The following is a 7,102-nucleotide window of genomic DNA, read 5'->3' as shown; positions in this document are numbered from 1 at the left end:
AGGTACAGAAAACAAAAAGTATTCATTTTTTAACTCAAGGAAAAGAAATACACAGATTAGGATGGGAAGATGGATTTTTCCTGGTATTAAATTCACAGAAACTTGTAATATGCAGGTAATGATAACAGGAGCATTTATCATGTGAGCTTTGGAAACCAAACCAGCCCTCCATTCACCTTTCTCTGATACTTCCCTGCCATCCCTTCTACACTGTCACTGCCTTTGCCCAAGGTTTTATCATCTTTAATGTAGACTAATTTTATGATCCATTGATTGGATTTTATTTATCCATTCAGGAAATATTTAAAAGACACTGATGTTCTACAAACATGAGACAACACATAGAAGAATGTGACAGACTGAGACCACATCCACGTGAAAGCAAGACCCCAAACCTATGGAGACTTAAGCCTAATAGCTAAAGAGCCCTAGCTCTGGTAGAGTCATCCTATTATAGTCATCTATGTTTTGTTTGGATGAGTTATTAAGTTACTACCAATAATAACAAATTTTTGGAACTAGTTAACTAATGTTTCTCTAGTAGAGTCTAGAAAAAGTGTATGTGAATTTTCTTTTGCTAAAGCTTCACATTCACATATGAATATATATATATATATATATATAGAGAGAGAGAGAGAGAGAGAGAGAGAAAGCAAAAATAATACATACAATTGAAAGGAGATGGAACTAACATGGGCAAAGCTTCTTGCATTCCTTAGAGAGAAATAAAATGTATCAATTAACATTTGATTTTGTAATATTGTATGTTCTTAATGTAATTTCTTGGGAAACTTTTTTTTTCTGAGAAGCTTTATTCCAGAGGGGCTCAGTCCTTCTTGGCAGCTGCCTTCCTCATGGCAGCCAGCACGTTGCTCAGCTCCTCATCTTCCTCTTGGTGCAGATATGTGTCCCCACCCTTTACTTGATGAACTTGAGGGTGCATTTGTCCTTGGAGACCTTGAGCAGGTCTATGGCATGCCCCCATAGGGGGTGAAGCCACACACATCCCGGATCATATCCTATACAAACTTGGTGTGTTTGGTGAGTCGTCCACGATGGCAGCTGTGCCTCGGTTTGCTCTCATTCTTAGTCACCTTGTGTCCCTTGTTGAGACCCACTGCCATGGAATAGAGGAGGGCCATGGCTGGGGAAAGCGGAGAGGAGGGCTACTGTTCTTCAGTGGTTGCTGTGGTGGTCTAGGGAAACATTTAAAATAGTATAAATTAATAACTGCAAAGAAAAAAAAAACAAGAAAATGAGGCAGTTTGAAAGTAACCAAGGAAAGAAAAATAGAACAGGTGAAACAAGTAAAAAACATAAGATGTTATATTTAAAGCCAAATGTAACCAAGTACACAAGTGATTACAATAAATGTAAATAAGCAAAAGCTTTAATGAATAAATAAAAAACTGTCAGGAAAAATAGAAAAGTCAAGCATATAATATATAAAAGAAGAATGCAAAATACAAAGATATCCAGAAAGAATGCACAGAAGAGTAGGAAAGAAGCTACACAGCAACTGTGTCCATTAGCCCCAATGCTGTTTAGCTTTGCTGAGTCAGTAAGAAAAAGCAAATGCTGTAAAGTTAGGAGGACAAATTATTAATTTTAGCAGATGATATAATTTTGCATGTGGAATATTCAGACAAATCTATAGTTATTAGAACTGTAAGTGATTTTTGGTTGCAGTATGTAATAATAAAATTTCAAAAGCAAATGTATTTCTCTACATGAACAACAAATGAACAGTGAAACTTTAAACATACCACTCATGTTCCTTCAGAAAAATATATTACACAGGAATGCATTTTATAATATACCTCTGCAAGAAAATTTAAAGCATTCAAGAATTTGAAAATTGAAATGTTTATAATGTACATGATTGATAAAGCTCAAAATTATAAAAATGTATTTTTGTTTATATTGATCTAGAAAGCAATGCAATGTCAATTAAAATGTAAATATCACTTTTCCCTTTATCTCCATTACTTATCTCTCATTGCTGGGATGTAAGACCCAACACCCAACATTAAAGAAAGAAAGGCTTATGTAGTTCTCAGTTTGTGGAGGCTTCAGTCCATACTCAGCTGGCTCCAAGGCAGAGTAGCACATAGAAGTGGGTAGCAGTTCATTGCAGTGGAAAACAGCAAAGAACAGAGACAAGAGCAGCAGCTTCCACAGCTAGCAAGCCTCTCTCCCTTTTTTATATTGTATTCATGCTATCCATTCCAGGGTGTGTGTAGCACCCACAACCATACTCCCAGTATTGGATTATGGATTAATCACAAACTCTAGAAGCCTGCCACAAAGACAACTACATGAGGCTATGTGGGGACAACTAGCCAAAAACCACAATATTCCACTTTTGACCTCCCAAAAACTCATGCACATCTCTTTATGCAAAAGGCATTTGTTTATCTCTAAGAATTGCCAAAGTCCTTCCTAACAGTTTCAGCACAGCTGAAAAGTGCAATTCCCAAGTCTCCAAGAACTAAGGCAAACTCTTAGCTGTGAGCCCCTGTACAAATGAAAAGTTAAATGCTTCCAACATTAAATGGTACAAGAAAGACATTATCATTTCAAAAGATACAAACAGCAAGATACAAAGCATTGAGACCAAAACAAATTCAGAATCCAGAAGGGCAAACATTAAGTCCTATAGTTCCATGTGGAACATCCAAAGCAATCTGCAGCAAATTGTGAGCTCCATGTGTCTCCACCTCTATGGTACTTTTGGTGGTAGCGCCCATGGCTTTGCTCTTAGGCCACCTTTGCTCTCTCCCTGGAACTTCCTTAGAGGATCCACATTTCTGGTTTTACCAGACTTCTTGGGTCTCCACTGTACTGTAGGCTTCTCACTCTCTTCTTCACACACTGCCCTCTCAACTCCTATATTCCGTATGCACCTAAAACCAACACCATGTGGTTGATGCCAAAGTCCACTGCCAGTTGGAGCAGTAACCAAGTTTCTTCTGTCTTGGCTGTAGGGGTTGAGTCCCTAAATCCTTGATCACTCTTAACCTGATTCCAAGGAACAAATTCTCTATAACACCATCATTCTGGAATCTGGTGTGGCTGCCACAGCCATTCTGGACAATGATGTTCTGTGGCTTTCTCCTCAAAACAGTCTTTCACTTGTTCAGCTTTGAGGCTGCAAAGGGTGGAGATTTGCTGCTTCTTGTGATGCCCTCAGGCTATGTTTTCTATTCTCTTGTTCCTTTTCAACAATGGAGATCTTCTCAGTTCTATCACTGCAGTCTACAGCTTTATTGGCACTTCCTTTCTGGACAAATTCACAACATTTTAAATAATCCTGCTAGGCTCTTTGCTCTTGATCCTCAACATAAATCTGACTAAATGTCCCAGATGATAATCATGCCAGTGTCTCAACATTCAACTGCCTTGCAATTTCTTTTGCAAAATTAATCAGTCTGTTGCATTTAATCTCAGTCTCAGACAAAGTTTCTGGACATGAGCAAAATACAAACAGTCTGCTGAGGCATAACACACATTTTCTGGAGTCCAATAACCAATGCTGTCCTTCTTCTCAGTGGAAACCTCCCGAGCCTGGTCTTTTCAGGCAGGATTTCTATCAGACCTCTGGTCTTCTGAACTCTGACCAGAAACTCCCATACAGATCAGTCAAAGGAGTTCCAATGCTTCTCTTTCAGGCAAAATCTCCAAATCTTTCTTATCTCTTCCATAAGCCATTCTCAAAAGCCCTTTAACCACATGATCAGGTATAATCACAGCAACAACCCCACTCCTTGTACCAAATTCTGTCTCATTTACTTTTCTGTCATTGCTGGGATAAAATACCTGACACCCAAAATTAAGAAAGGAAATGTCTATTTAGCTTACAGTTTGTGGAGGTGTCAGTCCATACTCAGCTGGCTCCAAGGCAGAGTGGCAAATGGCAGAGGGCAGCTGTTCATGGTGGTGAAAAACAACAAAGAGCAAAGGGAGGAGCAGCAGTTTTGGCAGCTAGCAAGCATCTCTCCCTTCCTTATATTTATTCTTGCTGTCCACCCCAGGGTGGGTATAGAACCCATACTCATAATCCCAGCATTGGGTCATGAATTAATCATAACTCTAGAAGCCTACCACAATGACTGCATGAGGTTTTTGGGAGACACCTAGACACAAACCATAATACCCCATTATCTTTTTCTGTGTGAAATTTCAGAAAATAATAAAATAACTTTTAAAAAATATGAAGAAAGCCACAAATAGCAAAGATGCCTTAGAGGACAGAAAAACAGAATTCTTTTCTCTCCTAAATATCTAGATATAAAAACTATTAATAAACACTGTAGTATTAGTACAAGACCAGTGAAACAAAGTAGATTGCAAACTGACTGTGAATATATGAACACTTGATTTATGTCATATATGGCTATGTAGACCAACAAAAAAGGACAATCTTTTCAAAAGTGGTCCTGATAGCCAGGCATACTCCCAGTGTTATAATCCCAGTAACTCAGGAGGTCAAGGGAGTTTGGATTTAAAAGTCTAAGGCTAGCCAGGACAACTTAGTAAGATTTCTATCTCAAAAAAAAAAAAAAATTATACAATGGGACACATATCTCACATTCTACAAAAAAATCAGCATCATGAGAATCATAGAATCACATATAAATGTGAAAGTATAATCTTTTAAAATGTTATCATGATGCTTCAGTGGCCCTGCCCTTGGGCGCACTGAGCTGTTGACTGAGTCCGGGCATGGTGGCGCATGCCTGTAATCCCAGCACTGGGGAGCCTGAAAACGGGAGGATCACTGCAAGTCAGAGCTGCATAGTGAGGCCCTGTACCAAATGCATAAAGTTAAAATAAAAAATTAAAATGCTAACCTGTATTGGAAAATATCTTTAAAAATATAGAAAAAATTTATAGGATAGAAAACTTTATTGTTGTTTACTTTGTTTCTTTTTTATTATTGATTTTATTGAGAAACAGATAACAATGAAACAGTTTCAAAACCAATTAGTAGAACAGTTTCAATAATTGATATATTGGATATTGTTGTCTTCGTAGTACCTGTTCCATGTTATGTCTAAGATGTTTGATATTCAGACAGATAGTGAAGTTAAGCTCAACTGCCTATGTTATAGGGTAATAATATCATAAAGCTTCTCTTCTGGAGGGTTAAAAACTTAAGTTTGCAGACCAAAAATTAGAGAAAAAGAAAGGCTGCAAGGACAGCCAGCATTTTGGTCCTAGCCTTTCAAGGTCAGTAAGGACTCAGGACATAGGAGAACCTGTACTGTAATATCCTGTAACTCAGTTGTGTCCCAAATTTTCTGATCAAGGAGATTATGGGGCTACAAAGGAAAGTGATCAATGATGTAGAGTGTGCCTAAGGAGGGTCACATGGAGAGAAGATAGAAAATTGCTTTACAAAAGATAGAAAAGATATTTTAACCCACATATGACAATCGATGAAAGATAAATGTCAAATGAAAAGCTCATATTCATTCAGATATACAAACAGAAGAGAGAAAAGAAACAGTACATAATGCAATAATGGATAAATAACTTGTCTCCAAAATATATAAATATATCAAATTAATAAGGAAAAGGCTTAAGCTCCACTAGGAAGATAGGCAAGATACTTGAAAAGGTACTATACAAAAAAGAATATTGAATGCATAGCTCTAAACCATAGAAAGATGCTTATATATTTTAGAAAAATAGAAATTTAGACTCAGTCTATAATTCAGTCTTTCTATACATCCATAAAATTAGCAAAATTTAGGCGAGGCCAAATACTAGTAATAATATGGAGAAAGTGTTAGGAACTATTGATGTGAAATAGTTTGGCATTAACTAATAAAACCATTTTAGCAACACCATTTAGAAAAACAGTTAAATATAAAAAAATTAAAGATAATCTCTATGACCAAGCAGTTCACTTCAGGTTCAATACCCTTAAAAAATGAATGAAATGCAAATCTTAGGATATATGCAAAATGCCACTCATAATCCTATTGTTCCTATTGTCCCAGACTGAAAGCAACTGACATACCAACCTGTTGGTGGTCAGGAAGCAGATGGAAGCCTGGAGCCAGAAAGATAGAGAAGTGCTTCCAGGTCATGCGCCCAGTGACCTGCCTGTCACCCACCTCCTGACAGCCCTCTCAGCTACTAAGTTACTAGTGGATGAATCCAAAAGCCCACCTCTGAATGCATGTGAATTTTTGGGAACATTTTAGAACAGAACCAGAATACTATCAAAAGTAGAATTGAGATAATAAAATACTATACCAGTACTTGCATGATAAGGAATAAACTGGTGACATAAAGCAGATGCACATCTTTAAAAGGCAAAACTCAGTGAAAGAAGCAAAACACAAAGCAATCATAGGATAGTTCTAATATAAATAGCAAGAGTAGATGGTGTTATTTAGAGTTGTATATGTGGAGTATAAAATTATAAAAATGGAAATGATTATCCTAAAATTACAATAATTTCTAATTCTGAGTGTGAAAAAAGGCATGTGGCAAGCTTCTGGGATATGACATTTTATTTCTTGACTGCAGTGACAGTTCAGCTAGAATTTGTTTGCTTGTTGGATTGTATGTGCTCACCCATGTACACACATGCATTCACACATGTATATTTGTGCTATCTAACATTGTCTAGAGGCACAATAAGATACAATACAATTACACATGTATATGTTTCAGCACTTCGAAATGCACTAGTCCACATTGAGAAGATCAAATATGGTAATGTACAATACACACTGAATTTTGAAAATGTAGATGATAAAAAGACATAAAATATCTTGATGCTATACATTTTATTTTGATCTTAATATTTGTCATCTTTTGGGTTAAGTAGAATAATTGAAATGCATTTTCTTGGTACTTTTGCTTTGTGTAGTGTGGTTATTAGCCAGTTTACAATTGAGTAAGTGGCATGCACTCTGCTTTTGATTCTTTGTTTTTTAGTGCAAAATTGTACTTTATGTGGTTAGCATTGTGCCTAGTATGCTTTAGGTGGTAAAAAAAAATTGTTTAATAAAATGATGAATAAGACAGTGGTTATTAGAATTGCTACCAGTCAGGACTTGAAGTCACTGTATATAGAGCAACA

This window comes from Octodon degus, unplaced genomic scaffold (assembly GCF_000260255.1).
Source record: "Octodon degus isolate 3935 unplaced genomic scaffold, OctDeg1.0 scaffold00023, whole genome shotgun sequence".
Lineage (NCBI taxonomy): Eukaryota > Metazoa > Chordata > Mammalia > Rodentia > Octodontidae > Octodon > Octodon degus.
The sequence above is the reverse complement of the archived record's forward strand: the minus strand, read 5'-3'. Positions refer to the sequence as shown.